The sequence below is a fragment of the Saccopteryx leptura genome, chromosome 5, assembly GCF_036850995.1.
Source record: "Saccopteryx leptura isolate mSacLep1 chromosome 5, mSacLep1_pri_phased_curated, whole genome shotgun sequence".
NCBI lineage: Eukaryota > Metazoa > Chordata > Mammalia > Chiroptera > Emballonuridae > Saccopteryx > Saccopteryx leptura.
In genome coordinates, this window is record NC_089507.1 from 52,502,790 (window position 1) to 52,526,506 (window position 23,717).

General features: G+C 36.7%; 1 pseudogene; it reads right to left on the bottom strand.

Annotated features, from left to right (window-relative positions):
• Nucleotides 1–4,977: 4,977 nt before the first annotated feature.
• LOC136406484 (large ribosomal subunit protein uL4-like) lies at nucleotides 4,978–19,376 on the bottom strand (annotated as a pseudogene).
• Nucleotides 19,377–23,717: the final 4,341 nt, after the last annotated feature.

Sequence of the window (23,717 nt, forward strand, 5' to 3'; positions counted from 1 at the left end):
TTATGTTTGGATAATTAAGAAGGTCACATAATTTACTATCAAAACCAAAACTCTTTTGAGACTGAAATGAGGCACTATTAATAGTGACTCCAAAACAACAGAAATAAAATAGAGTGTCCTGAGTAAACATAGCTAAGGGAATGGATCATCCCATTCTAAGGGAAAGGATCATATTCTCTGTCCACTGCTTAATTCTGAGAGCTTTAAACACAGTGGGTTCCAATAAACATGTTAAATGAATGAATTAAATAAAACAGTGACTAATAATTTTATTAGGCTATAAATGCTCCCAGAGTAAGGATGTATAAATGGATACTTAGAGTCAAATATGAGTTTACTAGGATGAGAAGGGAGTAACTGGTTTCAACCAGAGGGAAGGGCAGGGACAAAGATTCAGAGCATAAAAATATTTGGTGTGCTCCATCATATTGAAATGAGGTTAGTGCACACTGGATCTGAGAAAGAAAACTAACGTGTATATCAAATTGTGACAGTGAGTATAACCTTACAAAAGCAAAAAATAATCAAATTGTGTTAGACCATGTATGTGTATTAATCAGGATTTTCTGGGCAGGAATGGGGGAGGAAACAATGATATAGATAGATGATAATAATAGATAGATTTTAATAGATAAATAGATAGATGATATAGAGAGATTTCTTTTAAAAAACTGGCTTGTGTACTTGTGGAGAATGTCAAGTTCAAAACTCATATCCCACATTGTTAGGCTAGAAATTCAGGTAAGAGTGATATTGCAGTCTTGAGTCCAAAATCCACAGGGCAAGTCAGTAGGCTGGAAATTTAGACTGGGTTTCTATGTTTCAGTCTCAAAGCAGAATTCCTCTTTTTTAAAGAAAACTTCAGTCTTTGCTCTTAAGGCCTTCAACTGAGTAGATGAGGCCCACATGTATTATGAAAAGTAATCTGCTTTACTTAAAGTCAACTGATTATGAATGTTAATTACATTTATAAAATGCTTTCACAGCAACATCTAAACTAGTGTTTGACCAGACAGCTAGCTACCATAACCTAGCCAAGTTAACACAAAAAATTAAGCAAAACACTATGTGTAATAGTTTAAGGTTAAAATTTCACATAACTAACAGTTGATATTTCCTGCACTAGTTTCACTGGAATTAACATGTTTTTAGTTTGGTTTTTGTTTGTTTGTCTGTTTTAGGGGTTTTTTTTGCAGAAGCTAAAAAGCGTTCAATAAAGTCCTTAATAATATTGAAATAAGTCAACTTCATCAATAAGCTAGGATAAATTTTCTGGAATCTTTAAATGAGAATATATCTATAAAGTATTTGGGGAGCTGCAGGAACTTTAGGTACTAATGCTCTATGTAACATGGTTTTGGAAATGCTGATATAGACAATGATAAGCATCAAAATTTTAAGCAAGAGGTAAATATATTAGTTGTGCTTTAGAAAGATTATTTTGATGAAAAAGTAAAAGTTAAATTGGAAGTTAGAGAAAGCAAGAGGCAGAGAGACAAGAAATCATAGAAGAAACCAATAAGAATAATTATCAATATATTCTAATATTTATAAATATATCATATTTATACTATTAACTAACATGATAATAAAATAAGCACACGTTCAGCTACATGTACCCCTGGACATAAAAATTTTAGGTAGAAATTTGAAAGTTCAAATATTCCCAATTTGTCATTATTCTTTTTTTTTTTTTTTTTTTTTTTTTTTTTTTTGTATTTTTCTGAAGCTGGAAATGGGGAGAGACAGTCAGACAGACTCCCGCATGCGCCTGACCAGGATCCACCCGGCACGCCCACCAGGGGGCGACGCTCTGCCCACCAGGGGGCGATGCTCTGCCCCTCTGGGGCGCCGCTCTGCCGCAACCAGAGCCACTCTAGCACCTGGGGCAGAGGCCAAGGAGCCATCCCCAGCGCCGGGGCCATCTTTGCTCCAATGGAGCCTTGGCTGCGGGAGGGGAAGAAAGAGACAGAGAGGAAGGAGGGGGTGGGGGTGGAGAAGCAAATGAGCACTTCTCCTATGTGCCCTGGCCGGGAATCGAACCCGGGTCCCCCGCACGCCAGGCCGATGCTCAACCGCTGAGCCAATCGGCCAGGGCCTTGTCATTATTCTTAGCCAAATTGGCTGCCTCTTTTTAATGAGAGCGAGCATCTTGTGATTCAGGATTTTCACATTTTCTCTCATTCTATAGAACTTTGGTTTAGATATAATTTAAAACAAAGTCAGAAGACTAAAGCAAGATCATATATATTCACTTGGTCAAAAACTCTATTTATCACCTAAATTTATGTCAGGAAATTAGCTGATAAGCTCAAAAAAAATGCTTAAGGCAGAGTCTGTCTTCCTCTAACAATCAAAAATTCTCTTAACAGAAGTTAAGCATATTTTAAAATATCTTGGTCCAATGGAAAGGAAAATCTGTGGAGATAAATTTGGGTTAAAATGATGGCTTTTGAAACTATGAGCTAATTACTTATTTTTTCAAGTCTCAGTTTCCTCAGGTACAAAATACTTTGTAAAAGTACACAAATATAAGTTGGCATCTTGATCTAGAGTTTAAGTTGTTTTCCTAAAAAAATTTTTTAAAAGAGAAATGAACAAATGCAAAAACCAATAACGAAGGAGATTCTGTGTACAAGGTCCTCAATTTTACCTTTAGGTTAAAAAATCTAAAGATTCTCATCTGCTCTTCAATTCATCACCAAGTAAATTAACGCCAAGACACATCACTAACTAACACAGCTAACTGGAAAAAAAAGCATTACAAATCTGATTATCCACCAGCAGACCTTCCATATATAAATACAAAATGTTTCCTCATCTTTCTGGTAATAACATTTTCACGAAAAATAAAACTTAACTGACGCCAAAGCAAATGTCAAACTACTACATTTTGTATTGTTCAATAGCTAGAACTTTTCTCCTGAGCAGGATAATCACTGTGGTGCACAACATACCTCCTCTTACAAGCTAAAGAATTATTATTGGTCTAGTGGTAGCAAGTGTAGTAAGGGGTGTCAGAATGGTTCGTTAGCCATCTTTTTCTCATTTTTATGTCTTGAAAAGTCAAGAGAGAATGCAATGTTTACAGTTGCCTTTCAACTACTTATGTTTAAGTAGAGCTCATTTTATAATCTTTAAAAACTAATGTTCAGGAATGAAGTACTTTACCTTAAAAATGAACACAAAAGAAGCTACAATCTTCAAATACTTTCTGCCAGTTTAACGACCACAATATTCGTACATACTAGTAAAGAAAAGATTACAATTAGCAGTCTTAATCAGAAAAGTGTTCATGAGACCTAGAGTTTGTAGTCAAGTTTCACTAATTATTGCTAGGTTAGTAAAATGTTAAGTAATAAGCCTTCTTGTTTTCAGACACCCAGGTAATTAATCATGTTGTTTCTGAGAAAAATGAAAAGGATAAAGGTCAACTTTTGAAGATTATACCACACCTTGTTTGCTTCAGGAAATAGTTGAATTAGCTCAGAAGCAAATGCTAAAATAATAATAATATTTTGCTTAGCAAGAGGAACAAAATAGGATAAAAGAGGGAAAAATCCTTTATAAGGCATAAATCACCTGTACCCTTCCAGTGCAGAAGCTGAGGCAAAGCCGACATTGCTGGACAAGCAGAGAGAGGAGCCCTTATTACGGTATCATTTTTAAAACTGCAAAGACTTCAATTACTATGAGATCTCAAACTCTGTTATCCACAGAGTTCTCATATACAATGCATTTTAAAGGAAGTATCATACATTTAAAAAAATGGAAATGCTTTAACTAAGTCATCAACCTATACCATTTATCCACTTTTATTAGTAAAATGTTAATAATTTCAATAATGATTATGATAATAAAAAAATAGCTTGTACTCAAATTTAAAGTAAAGTTCTTAGATATAAATCAATTATTTTAGTTTTGTAACTATAAAAATAAAAATGTTTTCAGTAGCAGAAACATCTATTGTACTAAACTATGCAAGAAACTTTGAGGCCTGATTTTTTAATTAATCAGATGTTTTCATTTTATTGATCTTTTTTATTATAAAGGAAAGAGCATATAAATATCTAAATGTAGCTTACATTCTGCTTGTGATTGTGACTGTTTCATATGATGAAAAGACACTTATTAATTTGGTTTGCTTTCTTATTCTTTCAGTATTAAAATGTAAAAATTTCATCACATAATCACTTAATTAAAATTCTTTTTAAAAAATGGGCCTCAGATAGTTTAAGTTATGTGTCCAGAGTTTGGCAACTGAACGAAGCTCAACTCTATGACTATTGATTCAGTGGTTCTTCTCTTAAAACCACAAGGTGCTCTATTGAATGAAGTCACTGTTAAAATATTCTTTGTCACTTATGTTGTGGCTATCATGTTTTTAATATTGTAACTTAAAGATTGGAAAACAGTAACACTAGACGCTGAGATTGTATAAGCATAAATAATTAGCCATTAATTTCTCTCTTTAGCAACTTTTCTTTTCTGGGAGAGAAATTAGATATGTAAATACTGATAAAAAATTGATCCAAAACTGAAATATAATAAGTGAGTGCAAAATTCTGAAGAAAAGATAATTATATAATAACTTCAATTAAAGAAATTTAGATTTGCATTATTTTTGTTTTTCTTTTTCTTCTCATTTCCTTTGGGTAACAGAATCTAGCCATAATGATCATATCAAAAATGTTTAGCAGAAATTTCAAGTTTCTAAATAATACTCATAAATAATGAAAATAATACTGATCAAAAGATTAATAAAATAGTTTCTATTTCTAACTATACACATTTTAAGTTACATTAGTGTTTAAATTTTTCTGTATAGTGTATTACCTTTATGTGTTTAAATTATAAAATTAACAAAAGACCATAAAAGTTTTTTTCATGTTCTTACTACTTTTGATCAGGTTTTTTTTCCAAAATTAGCTGTCCAACATGATTTGACCTCTATGGAATAAATAAACAAATTTAAGTCTATGCCACAGGCCTGTTCTCTTCTGTGGTGGGTTTCTGGGGCTTCTTCTCAGCTGCTGGTTTCTTGGAGGCTGTGGCCTTTTTTCCCACCAGACGTTTCCTCTGCTTATGAAGGGCAACAGCCTTCTTTCCTTCCTTCTCTATCACGGGCTTCTTCCTGGCACCCCTTTCTCATCTGATTTGGCTTCTGATGCCGCTGCAGCTTTATCTGCCTGGAGCCTGGGGTTCTTGGCCTGGCAAGGATTCCTGTTCCACCGCAGGATCCTTGTATGTGGGTTTAGCTTCAACATGATTTCAGGTTTTTCAGTGGAATCTTCTTCAGGACTCTGCAGTGAATCTTCCTGCGTAGTGTTTGGAAGGCTCTTTAGATCCTTGGCATTTCCTTTTTTTATTTTTTTTTTATTTAGACAGTTAAATTTAACAGGATAATATTGGTCAACTAGAGTGCATAGATTGAGAGAAAACATCTCCATATCATTTAGACAGTCGATTATGCTGATTACCCATCACCCAAAGTCAAATCATCTTCTGTCACCCTATATTTTGTTTCTCTTTAAGCCCCTCCCCTTCCCCCATCCCCCTCCCTCTCCACCTTTCCCTTCCCCCTGGTAATCACTGCACCCCTGTCTATGTCCATGAGTCTCAATTTTGTGTCCCACCTATGTATGGAATCATACAGTTCTTAGCTTTTTCTGATTTACTTATTTCACTCAGTATAATGTTATTAAGGTCCATCTATGTTGTCATAAATGATATTATGTCATCATTTCTTATGGTTGAGTAGTAATCCATTTTCAAGATTCTGCTAAGGTTAATACTGAGCAACTTGTGCAGGGGAGGGTTTAGTTACCCTTCAGGGAGGCAGCTTTACTTCGAGTAATACACAGATCATCTAACTTGCAGAAAGCACTTTCAATCCAAATCAGAAATGGCCCACATGCCCAACAGGAGCAAGTTTCAAAGTGTTCTGTTTGCTTACATTAAGCAGAGTAATTTTAAGGATGTTTCTGAAGGATTTGGTGATACCGCTACCCATATTGTAGATGATATGAGATCCCTTGTGCTGGAGACAACAATTTCTCATTTTCCCCGTGCCAGCTTTCATCAACTGAGAAGCAGTGATCTTTTTATATCATTTCAGGCCTTAAGTTTCATAAGAGGCAAAACAGCCTCCTCAGTGTTCTTGCAGCCTTCAACTTTGTCTTCAACCCCCAAAGCAGTTCAGAGACTTCCTTAACGTGATGACCTGTAGACATGCACAGCGCTGGCGAGGCAGAGGCAGCCAGGGCCGCGTGGACAGCATATGCCAATGTTTTGTGTTCACTCTGCGGTGCCAACAGCGCCAGGTTTAGACTGGTGCAATCACGTGGCCACCACAAGACATATTTCCAGTTTCCCCTGTCCAGAATGATGAATTCTACCACCTTCAACTCTGGGAATTTTAACAACAGCTTTGCCAGGACCCCAAGACTCAGCACTGGTTTGATGACCTGCCAATTCACTGACAATGTAGGGCTATTTATTGTTTTTGTGCAAGTTTGTGTGAACAAAGTTCACAATATCTGGTCAAATGAAAGCCTTGAACACAGCAGGCAAAGTGACATTTTTGATACATGCACCTTCCAGAGTGTACTGATATCGTGGACAAGCACACTCCATGTCACAGAGAGGAGAAAGCCACATGCCTCTCTGGCCACAGGAAAAGCCATGAAATTTTAATAATTGAAAATCCCCACATAAATTAAAACACCATATGACACATTTTAATTTTTGCCTGTTTTTCTGTCTTTATTTATTTAGATAATTTACATACAGTATGATGTTAAACTTTCTTACCATTACACATAAGTATTTTTCAAATTTCTATGTGGTCTTTTTTTTCTTTTCTCAATGATAAAAATTTTATTTATTTTTAAATTAAATATATTGGGGTACAGTTCCAGGTGGCAAACTCAATAAAGCTTCTTCTATATACTGCATTGTGTACCCAGACTGCAAGCAAAGTCTCATTCATCCTCGTTTATCCCCCCTCTGCCCACCTCCACCTACTTCTCACCCCCCTTCCCTCTGGCTATCAAATCACACTGTTGTCTCTGTGTCCGTGTTAAATATATATATGTTTGGGGGCAGGGGTTCCTACATGATTATCTGTATCCATATTTTTCCATTATAAATATGTACCTTTGATTAAAATTCGGCAGAAACAAAATGGTACTTCTTTTATTTTCCCACCACCAAAGAAGCATCTCTTGCTGTCTACTTCTAGAAGACCGTAAGACAAGATGCAGACTGATTCTGATTGTTACCATCTTGACTTTCACTACCTGCTTCTTGGTAAATATTATATATCTTACATATATTTTTTTCTTTATGTAGTTCTTAATCATAAATTGTACAATCAGTTCATTGTTTTATGTCAACTTAGATTTATTCTGCACACATATTGTTTTAATTTTATTTTTGCCAAATACCTTAATTTAACTTTCTTCATGATCTTTTGTTGACCTTGGAATGCAAATAATAATTTTATTTTATTTTTCTACACATTATCAATAGTCTCTAGAATTTCTAACCTTTGTAAATAAGACGTTATAATATCATGATTTTAAGTTGTATGTTCTGATTCTATCTCTGCAGTAGCATTTCTCTATAGTATTTATTCATGTAGGCTGTTGTTCATGTTCAGGGTTTCATGAAGAGGAGCCGCAAAGGAATGAGGCAGCAACAATACTGCAAGTGGAGGACCCCAATCTCTCCAGGATTGAGGTGCCTTAGAGATACCGGCTATTGAATTTATTAAGCAGAAATATGTCATCTTGCAGAAGAAACTAACAAGCATAATACAGTGTACAATTTTATTATTTAATTTTGCAAACTGATTAGATTTCTCTTGCCCTTTCTGAAACATAACACCACACCATCTGCTGTCTGATTCCTGCTCTGCAGAAAGCTCCAGTTAGGCCAAGCACCCACATCCTTGGGCCTTCCTTGGACGTGACTGCCTTCAGTCACATATGCTTGGTCTTGACCTTCACTTCCTCAGGATGGAAACAGAAAGTCACTAGGTGTTTTGGCTTTCCTTCAATAGTAGGCTCCCCCAAAAGAAAGGTATGGGAAGAAAGTTGGTTATAAAGAACACTACAAAATAAATTTGAAACCATATAAAGGATTTAAACATAGATCAAATGAATTTAAAAATTCTAGATATGATATATAACTTCCAATCAAGAGCATGTGCTTGGTATCCTCTAACATGTTTAGATTTGTTTACCTAACATCTACACCTAAATTAAAGTATGTAAAGGATAAATTACATTGTCTAAAACTTATTGCTAATAATATAACCCAGTATTATTTCAGGAACTGACAACATCTAATAGGCTCTGCTATGTATGAAAACTGCCTCTTTCACTGTTGTCCCATGCTAAAATGTAGCAAGGAGGAGTTTTGTCCAATAAAAAAACTATTCTAGACCTTGTTAGATCATCTATTTTTCTTTCCCACAACATATAGTCTGGTTTTTCCTTACATCAATTCATGAAGATGTTGGTTTCAGCCTTGGCCAGGTAAATCAGTTGGTCAGAACATTGTCCCAAGATACCAAGGTTGCCGGTTTAATCCACAGTCAGGGTGCATAAAAGAATCAACAAATAAATGCATAAATAAATGAAACAACAAACTGATGTCTCTCTCTTTCTCTCTTTATCTCTATCTTATCTTTCTCCTTCATTCCCTTCCTCTCTCTAAAATTAAATTTAATTATTTAGTTTTTTAAAAAAGATAGTGGTTCCAAATGGTCTCTATGTTTGGCACCTAAGATGAATATTAGTTATTATGATACAAAAAGCTAAATTTCGCATTACCTGGAAATTGGAGACTGGTCCAACACACTCATGAGAATGAAGAGGGAGAGAAATTCTTCTGCTTAAAGATCTCTAGAAAAAAACTGATCATCCTTATGAACTACCATGAACTGGGTACCTTTAAACTGTGGAAAGCCACTCTCATTTAATGATGACTCAAAATTGTAACACTGGATTCCATTCCATTCACCTTAACCCAACTACATTTTATCCTTAGAAATAGTTTATAAGCAGTGTTCTTAAAATGCCATATATACTCTGGGTCTAACTTTTCTTTTATTTTTTTCTTTTTTTTTAAATAATTTTATTTTTTTAATGGGGCGACATCAATAAATCAAGATACATATATTCAAAGATAAAAAGTCCAGGTTATCTTGTCCAATTATGTTGCATACCCATCACCAAATGTCAGATTGTCCTCTGTCACCTTCTATCTAGTTTTTTTGTGCCCCTCTCCCTCCCCCTTTCACTCTCCCTTTCCCCCCTCCCCTCCTGGAACCACCACACTCTTATCAATGTCTCTTAGTTTCACTTTTATGTCCCACCTACGTATGGAATAATGCAGTTCCTGGTTTTTTCTGATTTGCTTATTTCGCTTCGTATCATGTTATCAAGATCCCACCATTTTGCTGTAAATGATCCGATGTCATCATTTCTTATGCCTGAGTAGTATTCCATAGTGTATATGTGCCACATCTTCTTTATCCAGTCATCTATTGATGGGCTTTTTGGTTGTTTCCATGTCCTGGCCACTGTGAATAGTGCTGCAATGAACATGGGGCTGCATGTGTCTTTACGTATCAATGTTTCTGAGTTTTGGGGGTATATACCCAGTAGAGGGATTGCTGGGTCATAAGGTAGTTCTATTTTCAGTTTTTTGAGGAACCACCATACTTTCTTCTATAATGGTTGTACTACTTTACATTCCCACCAACAGTGTATGAGGGTTCCTTTTTCTCCACAGCCTCCTCAACATTTGCTATTACCTGTCTTGCTAATAATAGCTAATCGAACAGGTGTGAGGTGGTATTTCATTGCAGTTTTGATTTGCATTTCTCTAATAGCTAAAGAAAATGAGCATCTTTTCATATATCTGTTGGCCATTTGTATTTCTTCCTGGGAGAAGTGTCTGTTCATATCCTCTTCCCATTTTTTTATTGGATTGTTTGTTTGTTGTTGAGTTTTATGAGTTCTTTGTATATTTTGGATATTAGGCCCTTATCTGAGCTGTTGTTTGAAAATATCATTTCCCATTTAGTTGGCTTTCTGTTTATTTTGTTATCAGTTTCTCTTGCTGAGCAAAAACTTCTTAGTCTGATGTAGTCCCATTCATTAATTTTTGCCTTCACTTCTCTTGCCTGTGGAGTCAAATGCATAAAATGCTCTTTAAAACCCAGGTCCATGAGTTGAGTACCTATGTCTTCTTCTATGTACTTAATTGTTTCAGGTCTTATGTTTAGATCTTTGATCCATTCTGAGTTAATTTTAGTACAGGGGGACAAACTGTAGTCCAGTTTCATTCTTTTGCATGTGGCTTTCCAGTTTTCCCAGCACCATTTATTGAAGAGGCTTTCTTTTCTCCATTGTGTGTTGTTGGCCCCTTTATCAAAAATTATTTGACTATATATATGTGATTTTATTTCTGGACTTTCTATTCTGTTCCATTGGTCTGAGTGTCTATTTTTCTGCCAATACCATGCTGTTTTGATTGTCATGGCCCTATAATATAGTTTGAAGTCAGGTATTGTAATGCCCCCAGCTTCATTCTTTTTCTTTAGGATTGCTTTGGCTATTCGGGGTTTTTATAGTTCCATATAAATCTGATGATTTTTTGCTCTATTTCTTTAAAAAATGTCATTGGAAGTTTGATGGGAATTGCATTAAATTTGTATATTGCTTTGGGTAATATAGCCATCTTGATTATATTTATTCTTCCTAACCAAGAACAAGGTATATTCTTCCATCTCATTATATCTTTTTTGATTTCCCTTAACAATGGTTTATAGTTTTCATTATATAAGTCCTTTACATTCTTTGTTATGTTTATTCCTAAGTATTTTATTTTTTGTTGTTGCAGTCGTGAAGGGGATTATTCTTTGGAGTTCATTCTCAATTGTTTCATTGTTGGCATATAGAAAGGCTATTGACTTCTGTATGTTAATTTTGTATCCTGCGACCTTACTGTATTGCCTTATTGTTTCTACCAGTCTTTCTGTGGATTCTTTGGGGTTTTCGATGTATAGGATCATACCATCTGCAAAAAGTGATACCTTTACTTCTTCTTTTCCGATATGGATGCCTTTTATTTCTTTGTCTTGTCTGATTGCTATCGCTAGAACCTCTAGTACCACATTAAATAAGAGTGGAGAGAGTGGACAACCCTGTCTTGTTCCTGATTTAAGGGGGAAAGCCTTCAGTTTTGTGCCATTTAATATGAGGTTAGCTGATGTTTATCATATATGGCCTTTATCATGTTGAGATATTTTCCTTTTATACCCATTTTGTTGAGAGTCTTAAACATAAAATTGTGTTGTATTTTATTGAAAGCCTTTTCTGCATCTATTGATAAGATTATGTGGTTTTTGTTCTTTGTTTTGTTGATATGGTGTATTACGTTAACCATTTTACGTATGTTGAACCATCCTTGAGATTCTGGGATGAATCCCACTTGATCATGATGTATTATTTTTTTAATATGTTGTTTTATTCGATTTGCTAGTATTTTGTTTAGTATTTTAGCATCTGTATTCATTAGAGATATTGGTCTGTAGTTTTCTTTTTTTGTGCCATCTTTGCCTGGTGTTGGTATGAGGGTTATGTTGGCCTCAAAAAATGTGTTTAGAAGTATTGCTTCTTCTTCAATTTTTTGGAAGACTTTGAGTAGAATAGGAACCAAGTCTTCTTTGAATGTTTGATAAAACTCGCTGGTATATCCGTCTGGGCCTGGACTTTTATTTTTGGGGAGGTTTTTAACCGTTTTTTCTATTTCTTCTCTAATGATAGGTCTGTTTAGGCTTTCTGCTTCTTCTTGACTCAGTCTAGGAAGGTTGTATTGTTCTAGGAATTTATCCATTTCTTCTAGGTTGTTGAATTTAGTGGCATAAAGTTTTTCATAGTATTCTACAATAATTCTTTGTATTTCTACGGTGTCCGTGGTGATTTCTCCTTTCATTTTGGATTTTGTTTATATGAGTTCTTTCTCTTTTTTCCTTGGTAAGTCTTGCCAAGGGTTTGTCAATTTTGTTGATCTTTTCAAAGAACCAGCTCCTTGTTCTATTAATTTTTTCTATAGTTTTTCTGTTCTCTAATTCATTTATTTCTGATCTGATTTTTATTATCTCCTTTCTTTGGCTGGTTTTGGGTTTTCTTTGTTCTTCTTTTTCTAGTGCCTTAAGGTGTGAAGTTAAGTGGTTCACTTGGGCTGTCTCTTGTTTGTTCATATAGTCCTGAAGTGATATGAACTTCCCTCTTATCACTGCTTTTGCTGCATCCCATAGATTCTGATATGTCGTATTGTCATTTTCATTAGTCTGTATATATCTTTTGATCTCTGCACTTATTTCTTCTTTGACCCATTCATTTTTTAAAAGTATGTTGTTTAGTTTCCACATTTTTGTGGGATTTTTTTCCTCTTTTTTGCAGTTGAATTCTAGTTTCAAGGCTTTATGATCAGAAAATATGCTTGGTACAACTTCGATTTTTCTGAATTTGCTGATGTTGTTTTTGTGGCCCAATATATGGTCAATTCTTGAGAATGATCCATGTACACTGGAGAAAAATGTGTACTCAGTCACTTTGGGATGAAATGTCCTGTAGATTTCTATCATATCCAGGTGCTCTAGTGTTTTGTTTAAGGCCACTATGTCTTTGTTGATTCTCTGTTTGGATGACCGATCTAGAGCCGTCAGCAGTGTATTGAGGTGTCCAAGTAGGATTGTATTTTTTTCAGTTTTTGTTTTAAGGTCAATAAGTAGCTGTCTTATATATTTTGGTGCTCCTTTGTTTGGAGCAGTATATATTAAGAATTGTTATGTCTTCTTGATTCACTGTCCCCTTAGTTATTATGAAATGGACATTTTTGTCTCTGAGTACTTTTGCTGTCTTGTAGTCAGCATTATCAGATATGAGTATTGCTACACCTGCTTTTTTTTGGATGTTATTTGCTTGGAGTATTGTTTTCCAGCCTTTCACTTTGAATTTGTTTTTATCCTTGTTACTTAGATGAGTATCCTGTAGGCAGCATACAGTTGGATTTTTTTTTTAATCCATTCTGCTACTCTGTGCCTTTTTATTGGTGAGTTTAATCCGTTTACATTTAGTGTAATTATTGACACTTGTGAGTTCCCTATTGCCATTTTATATCTTGCTTTCTGTTAGTTTTGTGTCTTGTTTGATCCTTCTCTTTCGTTTTTCTATCTTTTGTTTTTATTTGGTTGTATTCCATACATCTTTCCTCTGTTGCTATCTTTTTTATCTCATGTGCTTCTGTGGTGGTTTTTTTCAATGGTGGTTACCTTTAAGTAATGAAAAGGGTTCCTACCCTGTTCATTGTAGCAAACTATTTTGTGAGTACTTTTGCACTCCATCGTCCTTTGCTACTGTTAATCTCCATCTTCTCCCCCCCCCCCCTTTCTTTTTGTTGTAGTCACAGTTTAAATTTGGTTTTATTGTGTTCTTCTTGGAGCTTTTACTTTTGGCTCTGTTTTTTTCTTTGTTCTTTGTATCTGATTAAAGAACCCCCTTTAGTAATTCCTGGAGTGGGGGTTTTCTGATGATAAATTCCCTCATCTTTTCTGTATCTGTGAATGTTTTTATTTCTCCTTCATATTTGAAGGATAGCTTTGATGGGTATAGTATTCGTGGCTGAAAGTTCCTCTCTTTCAGGACTTTAAATATTGGGGTCCACTCTCTTCTAGCTTGTAGAGTTTCTGCTGAGAAATCTGATGATAATCTAATGGGCCTTCCTTTATATGTTGTATTCTTCTTTTCCCTGGCTGCCTTGAGAATTTTTTCTTTGCCGTTGGTTTGTGCCAATTTCATTATGATGTGCCTTGGAGTAGGTTTTTTGGGGTTAAGAAAACCCGGAGTTCTGTTTGCTTCATGAATTTGAGGCTTTAGTTCTTTCCACAGGCTTGGGAAGTTCTCATCTATTATTTGTTTGAGTATGTTCTCCATTCCATTTTCTCTCTCTTCTCCCTCTGATATACCTATTATTCTTATGTTATTCTTTCTGATGGAGTCATATAATTCTTGTAGGGCTATCTCATTTTTTTTAATTTTTGAGTCTCTTTCTTCCTCTCTCTGTTGTGCCTCAAGTTGCTTGTCTTCCATTTCACTAATCCTCTCTTCTATCTGGCCTTTTCTATTAGCCAAGCTTGTTACCTTGTTTTTCAGCTCATGAATTGAGTTTTTCATCTCTGTTTGATTTGTTTTTATAGTTTCAATTTCCTTGGACATATATTCTTTGTGTTCATTGAGTTGTTTTCTGAGCTCCCTAAATTGCCTTTCTGTGTTTTATTGTATATCTCTGAGTATTTTTAGGATTTCTATCTTGAATTCTCTGTCATTTAACTCCAAGGTTTCCAATATATTAAATTTTTTCTCCATAGATTTTTCCTCATCTATCTGTGTTACCTCTCTTTCTTTTGTATCCATGATATTCGATTTTCTCTTCCTTAATGGCATCTGAGGGTGGTTTTGTTGATAGTATTAATGAGATTTAATAAAAAATAAAAGTTAAAAAATAAAAAATCGAAAAAAGTGTTTTTTTTTTAAAAATTAATAATGAAATAAAGAAAAATAAAATAAAATAAAAATTTTAAAAAAGGAAATTATTCCCCCCTCCTTTTTTTTCTCTCCTCTCCTCTCCTCTCTTTCTTGAGAAAAACTTGTGGTGAACTGTGAATTATATTGTATTTAATAGAACAAACAATGCCTGTAATGGTGGGCCTGGATTGGGGAAAATTGATAAAGGGGCAAGAAAAAAAATAATAAAAAAGGGGGGGTATGGACCCACAAAAAGCAAATAATGAAAAAATTTGGATGAAGAATAAAATGATTTGCTCTTAGGTGTTGGTTGACTAAGAGTTATGATGAGAGGAATAAGAGGGAAACAGGAAAATGAGGGACAAATTAAAAAATTACTATTGTATTTAGTGGAACAAGAACTAGATAAAATGGAGAGCCAGGGATGGGAGCACTGCTAGTGAGTTAAAAAGGTGAAGTAAAAAACCCCCAAAATGCCACAAACATAAGTTTGAGTCCCAGATAAGATAATTTGTTTGTTATTGAGGTTTGAATGAGAGGAGATGTAAAGGAGAAAGGAAGAAACTAATATAGAGGGAGAAAAGAAAGAGAGAGAGAGAAAAAAAGAGGGAACCACTAAAATAAGAAAAAAGGAAAAAGAAGAGAGAGAGAGAGAGAGAGTTAAGGGTTTTGGAGTGCAACCCTCATAGAGAGAAAGGAAGAGGAAAGAAAAGATAATGGGAGATGTAACACTTATGGGTAGTGTAGTTAAAGGAGAGGAGAGAGTAAGACCAGCAGAGAGTTAATCGGCGAAATTGGAGGAGGAAAAAAAATTATCAAGAATGAAGATAAGAGAAACAAATGAACAAATATAATAAAATGGGATAGGTTATAAAGTCTGCGTATTATTCTTGATTTTGAGAGGTTATCTTCTTGCTTTTTCTTTTCTCTCCCTCTTCCTGGTCGGTGACTCTGTACCTCGGGTTCTGCCCCTGTGGCATGCTCAGGTAGAGGTTTGCAGTTGATAAGTCTCTATGGCGATGTCATATATTGTGCTTTAGTCTCGTTGGCAGTCGAGGCTCATTAGCATTTATAGGCTCCGACAGTGAGAGAGTCCATGTTCCTGGAGCCTTTCTCCTAGTCTTTCCTTCTTCAATTAGTAGCCTGATAACCCAGCTATGGGGTTGCTGCTGCCTCTGCCTGGATAGTAAGAGGCTCAAAGAGCTGGCAACTCCCCACTCTATTTCCACTCAGCACAGGGCTCTGGGTAAGGCTCAGTCAGTCAGAGCTGCTAGCATAATCAGGTGGGGCTTCCGCCCACTCAAAGACCTCTGGCTCTGCCACTCTGTCCGGTAACATGGGCGGGCGCCCACTCCTGGGGCGCTTGGAGGAATCTCTCGCTCACTATTTGTGCACGCAGACCAGGATATCAGGCCGGCCGCCTCACACTCTGAGTGAAACCCCCACCCACACGGAAAAGTTCCAGCGTTGGAATTGCCTCTCGTTCCCTCCCCATGCGCGGCTTTTTCAGGACACTGGGGCAGCCCGAGATTCTGCTTTTGGCCCACACAAAGGCCTCTGACTCTGCCCCTCTGTGGGGTAGCACGGGCTCTCACTCCTGAGGTGCTGGGAGGAATCTCTTGCCACTCTCCGTGTGCGCCAACCAGGAAATCAGGCCGGGCGCCTCACCCTCTGAGTGAAACCCCTGCCTGCACGGAAAAGTTCCAGCGTGGGAATTGGCTCTCACTCCCTCCCCATGTGCGGCTTTTTCAGGGCGCTGGGGCGGCCCGGAGATTCCACTTTCGGCCCACACAAAGGCCCCTGACTCTGCCTCTCTGTCGGTTAACACGGGTGCGCACTGCCGAGGCACTCGGAGGAATCTCTAGTCCACTATCTTTGCACGCCGAACAGACAATTGGGGAAAATGGCTGCCCCACTTGTCTCTCTTTGTCTGGGTTTGGTGTGAGTGTTAGCTTGTATTGCCCGGGTTGCCACAGGCACAGTTTTTCCTCGGCTTGGATCTCCAGGCCACAGCCTGGTTCGGCCGTTTGTGCCGCGGCCTGGATCTATTCACCCCCTTTGCCCACCTCAGTTTCTATATTCACAGTTCCCAGAGAAAGCCGCCCTGTTTAGGTTAGTGAGGAAGGCGGAGCATTTCTTACTCCCTATTTCCTTCGGGGTTTGGTTATATATTTAGCCAATTTTTCGCTCAACCATACCTTCGGGTATATTGCGAAACATCTGGAGGCTCCAAGGATAGGTTTTTCTGTTTCTGGTTGAAGATCTTGTTGAGTTTTGGGGGAGATTTATCGGTATTGCTTCCTACCCCGCCATTACTCTGACGTCATCTCCTTAACTCTTCTTAACATATATGTATTCTTCATCTCATTTTAGTTAGCTGTTGCACATAAAAGAAAAATCTTCAAAGAAGTAAGTTTTATCTATGTTTCCGGTGATCTTTTTACATTTTTGTTTATAATCAGAAATATGTTATGTCTGAAGAGTTGACAAGGTACAATAACTAAAAATAAGTTGAGGGGGTGAGGGTCACCCAGTAAGAATAGTTTTGTTTGCACCAAAATCTTGCCTCCTGTTGCCTGCCTCTTAGATATGTTTTCATCTGTATTGAGACTAGGACAGTTAAGCACATAAAAAGCAAAGTTTACCCAGTCTTCAGTACAAAAAAAAAAAACCAAACAACTATCTACATTTCTTTGTTCAATGTAAATGTCTTTCTCCTTATAAATAGTAATGGATTTTTAATAAGGAGCATTGCTTATGATCCCACCAGATGCAAAAATTAGTTTCTTTTCCCCAAATTAATGCTTTTTAAAAAGAAACATTCAGAATCATCTGGACTTTTCAAAATTATCAATCTGTTTCCATTTTCTGCCATTTGTAATCGTCATAACCCTTACTCTATGTCATAGTGGAGGTAGGGTGCACAATAAGATATGCTCACTAAAAATATTTGTCACGTCATCCTGTTATATCCCCCTGCTCTCTCCTTTCCCCATTCCAAGACAAATAGTCAAAATGAATTCTTAAAAACCAAACAAAAAATAAAATAAAGTGTTATCCTGCTCCTAATGCAGGGGAATAGATATTGTCTAGGTTTAGAATCCCAAATTGTGCTAATATTTAGAAAAAAATCATAATTCTAAATTTACCTTGAAATTTTATGAGAATTTTGGCAACTTATTTCTGTTTCATCTTAAACTCAGGTATCTATTTCTAGAATTTTTCCCTTTGAGAATTAATGTGTCATGAAGAGGCAGGAGAAGTTTCATTATTTAAATTTTCAGGATAAACCTCTGCCATTGAAGACAAAATGAGAGACAAGGTCATAAATGGAAAATCAAAAGGAATGTCATGTTAAAAGACCAAGTAACTAAAGCAAACTCAAACTGCCCATGGCATTGCTGAGATGTATTTCACTGGGCGATCTGCCCTAACCGACCTGGGGCACTCATAGCTTTGTTTTGTTTTTGTTTTTTTTAATTTTTTTTTATTTGTTTATTTTTTTACAGAGACAGAGAGTGAGTCAGAGAGAGGGATAGACAGGGAAAGACAGGAACGAAGAGAGATGAGAAGCATCAATCATTAGTTTGTCATTGCACATTGCGACACCTTAGTTGTTCATTGATTGCTTTCTCATATGTGCCTTGACCGCGGGCCTTCAGCAGACCGAGTAACCCCTTGCTGGAGCCAGCGACCTTGGGTTGAAGCTGGTGGGCTTTTTGCTCTAACCAGATAAGCCCGCGCTCAAGCTGGCGACCTCGGTGTCTCGAACCTGATTCCTCTGCATCCCAGTCCGACGCTCTATCCACTGTGCCACCGCCTGGTCAGGCTGGGGCACTCATAGCTTTTAGCATCTGTGATCCTGTGCAAATGAGTCAGCCACATGGATTTATTTTTTTAGGGGTCTTTGAAAAGACAGCACATCAAAGCTCCTATAGTCTCCTTTTGTTCTCTTTATTGAGAGTTGAAAAATGCATTGTGGTCTTTTGCAGGATAAAAATTAGAACAGCACAGTCCCAAAAAGTTCTCCTTGAAACACTAAAACACACTGCATATTCTTTAGATATGCTAAATTATTCACTGGCATATTACTTTAACAACTCTAATAAGCACTGGAGAAATGTGTAATTTATCCAAATATTTTCCATAGTTATTTGACTACCAAATATTTTCCAATTATATCTATTTAGAGAACACATTTTGGGAAAATCTATGATAAAATGATTAGCGTTTGAGAATAGCAAAGATACAGTTTACTTCAAAATTTACTAAATGTCATATTCAAAACCCTCTCTTTAGGGGACACACTCTTCAAATTATGGAATGAAGTTGGAATGCTTACACATTAAAGTGATATTATAGATATGTTTTAGACCTAATTTCAGGTTACTTTATGCATATCATCTGTATAAAAACAATTGTTTTTTGTTCTCTCTCAAGTTTAGTGACAGTTTTGAGGAGCATTTTTAACTTATTTAAAGAATTACTTTCTAAGCACTTACGAAAGTACTTTGCAAAAAGTGGGCCCTCTCCTGGAACTCCAGATTGTCACTGCGGTCGTCCCGTCCCGAGAGGCACAGAGGCCAACCCAGCTATCCTCCCCACTCCTGCCTCAGCTCACTTGAGAATACTGCAACCCTCAGCTCTCAGTCACCACCAACCACACCTCGTGCTCCTCCTACTGCAGTTCCTACCACCACTACTGCTGCTGCCACTGTCTCTACCGGAGAAATTACAGGCATGGTGTCCAAGCACTGAAGCTTCCAGCATCCTCCAGCCGAGGGTGCCACCAAAGCTGTGGCGGGCACTGCCCCCGCTGAGGCTGACCTGGCAGAACAGCTTCAGTCAAGTCTACAACTGTCTCCAATTACACAGGCGGCAAAACACAAAGCACAAAGGCAAACCTAGGTAAACAATATTTTTCAAAATATTTCCTGACTAAATGAGTGACTTGGAGATGTGTCTAAATACCGTTAAGACCAGGTTGTTGTTTGTTGCCCCATCAAAGAAAAAGTTAAACTAATGTTTCTAACTCTACCAAAGGGATAAGCTCTGATTCCTTTTTTATTTCACAAACTCGATTTCGTTTCCTTGAGTTGATAGGTTATACCTATAACGCCAATGTTGCCAGATTCTTACATAAGAAAGACACAATTAAAAGGTTCACTAGTGTGTAGAGGGTGCTATATTGAGTGGGACACTTAAAACCATGTCAACACAGTAAGTTAAAAATTAAAATTAAAAAATAATAAAAAAGCCTGACCAGGCAGTGGTGCAGTGGATAGAGCGTTGGACTGCAATGCCAAGAACCCAGGTTCAAGACCCCGAGGTCACCAGCTTGAGCACGGGCCCATCTGGTTTGAGCAAAAGTTCACCGGCTTGGACCCAAGGTCGCTGGCTCGAGCAAGGGGTTACTCGGTCTGCTGAAGGCCCACGGTCAAGGCACATATGAGAAAGCAATCAATGAACAACTAAGGTGTTGCAATGTGCAATGAAAAACTAATGATTGATGCTTCTCATCTCTTTGTTCCTGTCTGTCTGTCCCTGTCTATATCTCTCTCTGACTCTCTATCTCTGTAAAAACAATAAATAAATTAATTAATTAATTAATTAAATGTTCACCAAATGTGTAGGTATTTCACCCTCAGTTTCCAATGCTGAAATACAATTTATTTTCTTGATATAGTTACTCTTAATTAAGGTCTCAGTATATAAAAGTTAGTTTATACTTCAAAGTTTATTAAGTCTGACAAAGTATGCATTTGACATAAAGAAATGCTCCCCTTCCTCTTTAAAGATGGGAAACTGAGGTTGTGAGACTTTGCGTGACATTCCAACAGACCATAAACTATAAACGGCAGACCAGTCTTTAAACTCACATCTATCATTCACCCCATGGTCCAAGCTTCTAATGTCCTACCCTTCATGTGGCTATTTTAAAACAATTGGAGAAGGAAAAGCTCATGTACTGTTAATTATTTGTGGTGTTTTGTTTTTAGACCATGAAAAACTTAATATTGATGTATTTGTGATCACTTTCTCTCACCATTTTAGTTTTAACAAAAATAGAGAAAAAGATACAAAAATGAAAGGATATGTGATCTTATTTTTCCTTTTTATTTTGGCTAAGCTGTAAAAATTTTAAAAGATAACTTGATTTATGCATTTGATGGTCTCTTCTAATTCCTCCGTAGAGTGACACAATATTACAAGTATCTTTACTTTTTCAAATGACTCTAACACACAAAGTACTTGTGCGGGGGGGAAAAAAATGTAAATGATTCCCAAGCAAAACTACCAAAATTGTTTGAAATCAGCCCATAAAACATTATGTTAAAATATTATAAACATTAGAAATGACTTTTCCTTTTAATATCACATAACAGTGCACTTAGGCCCTGACTGGTTGGCTCAGTGGTAGAGCATCAGCCCGGCATGTGGATGTCACAGATTCAATTCCTGGTCAGGGCACACAGGAAAAGTGACCATCTGCTTCTCCACCTCTATCCTTTTCCCTTCTCTCTCTCTATCTCTCTCTTCCTGTAGCCATGGCCCGGTTGGAGCAAGATGGCCCCAGACACTGTGGATGGCTCCATGGCCTCACCTCAGGAGCTAAAATAGCTCATTTGCCAAGCAATGGAGCAATGGTCCCAGATGGGCAGAACATCGCCCTCTAATGGGCTTTCCAGGTGGATCCCAATCAGGGCACATGTGGGAGTCTGTATCCCTGCCTCTCCATTTCTCATTTAAGAAAAAAGAAAAAATGAGCAGTGCATTTAGTCATAACTAATTACATATTTATAATTTTTAGAAAACATAATTCTATATACACATATATATATTTATAATATCACCAGCATGATAAAAGTTACAAAGAAGAAGTACCAATACACTCTTACCTTTAAATAGATCATAGTCTAGTAAGACATATTTTTAAAAACACAGAAAGAATAAATGTTAAATATCTATATAGCTAGAGACTCTTTTCCTGAAGAATACCTAAAGAGGTATTTTCTCCAAAGATTATTCTTCTTAGAATTTGTACCATTTCACAAATTACTTAATCCAAAAATATATTTGATTCTACTTGATCATTATTCTAAGAGATTTGGGGAGGGGGATTACCTAGATCTAGCAAATGGAACAGAATAATACAAATATAAAAACCTCAATTGTTGTTCTTCAAAAATTCAAGTGGCAAAGATTAAAAACAAGGCAATTAACTAAATAACTATCTAAGAAGTCTGTAGTAAATATTACATACAAAGTAGAAACAATGATGAGCAAACAAGGGAGAAAGATGTTTTTCTTTAGGGAGGGCAAACACTGATGGAGAAATATGATGGATAAAGTATTGTAGGAGACACAGATAATCACAAAATCTTGGTACAGACGGGTTGAAAGCAAATTCACTAACTAATGAGACACAACTAGTCCTGAAGAAATAAGAGTTAAAAGTCAAGAATGCCCATAACTATGATGATACATAGTAAGTAAATGAAGAGCAGACATTTAACCTGGCTGGTGTAGCCTGTACTATTTCCTTTTCCCACCAAGAATGCCTAGGACAACCAGAATGTCAAAACAAACTAGGAATCAATTGTGATGGTCCAATCAGTTTTGTGTTCTGCTTATCTTGGAGTTTTATGAGGAAAAGTTTTGCTCAACCTGAACTGCATAAACTCCACATTAATGTACTTCATATTGTCTTCATCATCAGCAATGGTTTAGAGCAGTGGTCCCCAACCCCCGGGCCACGGACCGGTACTGGTCCGTGGGACATTTGGTACTGGTCTGCAGAGAAAGAATAAATAACTTACATTATTACTGTTTTATTTATATTTAAGTCTGAACAATGTTTTATTTTTTAAAAAAGACCAGATTCCCTCTGTTTCATCCATCGAAGACTCACTCTTGACACTTGTCTCGTAAGTTCGAAAATTATATTTAAAAATACCACAGTTTTTACACCGGTCGCATAATTTTATTTTGTGCATTTATCCATCCCACCCTAAAGGCCGGTCTGTGAAAATATTTTCTGACATTAAACCGTTCCGTGGCCCAAAAAAGGTTAGGGACCACTGTTCTAAGCCATTCATGGGGATCACTTTGTAATTTATACAAATGTCTATCTAGTATGCTATACTGAAACCTAATACTGAATTTTAATTGTAATTGAAAAAACTTTTCCAACTTTTTAAAAAGTGGCACTGCTACTTGTTTTGTCTTTCAAATGTGAGCAGAATTCACCTCAGGCAACTCCCATCAGTCCTGCTGCTCTCTTAGTGTTTCCCTGCATGCTACCAAGAGCTGTATGTCTTAAATAGAGACTGTTTCTTCAACCGGGGTCCTGAAATGAGAAAACACACAATGAAACTGCAGAAATAAGCTTCCAATAGTTGCCAACATGTGATATGAGAGAAATAAATGTTTTCTTTTGTTAGTCACCAATATTTTTATTGTTGTTGTTACTACAGTAAAACAAAGTAGCAGAGACCATTACTCTCCCAATCGTCTAAAAATCTTTCCCGTTTCAATGAAGCCTGTGACATTTAGCCATTCCACTTTCTTCCCTTCTCTATTGCTGCTATCAACCAACACTGCAATTAGTTGGTAATCTCAATTTTGTATTCTTCTTCTTATAGTTAATTCTCAAAATTATGTAAGCATTAGACCCCCTTCAAACCTAGACCTGCCTCTAATAGGAACAAAAGGGAGCTATTCAATTTAACTTTCCCATTTCACAAGGGAAGAAAATAAAGCCCTAAGAGGTTAATGACATTTCCCCCAAGGTCATACTATTCATCAGTGGCAAGGTCAGTTCTGAAACTGAAGTCTCTTGATTGCCATTTTAAAGAACAATATGCCCATTTTCCTCCAAACATAAAGTTGTTATTTAAGATATTTGTACTAGCTTTTACATAATGAACATATAATCTTCATTGTTTTAAATATACTGTTTTCTAGACTGACCTGTGGTGGCGCAGTGGATAAAGCGTAGACCTGGAATGCTGAGGTTGCCGGTTCGAAACCCTAGGCTTGCCTGGTCAAGGCACATATGGGAGTTGATGCTTCCAGCTCCTCCCCCCGTCTCTCTCTCTTCTCTCTCTC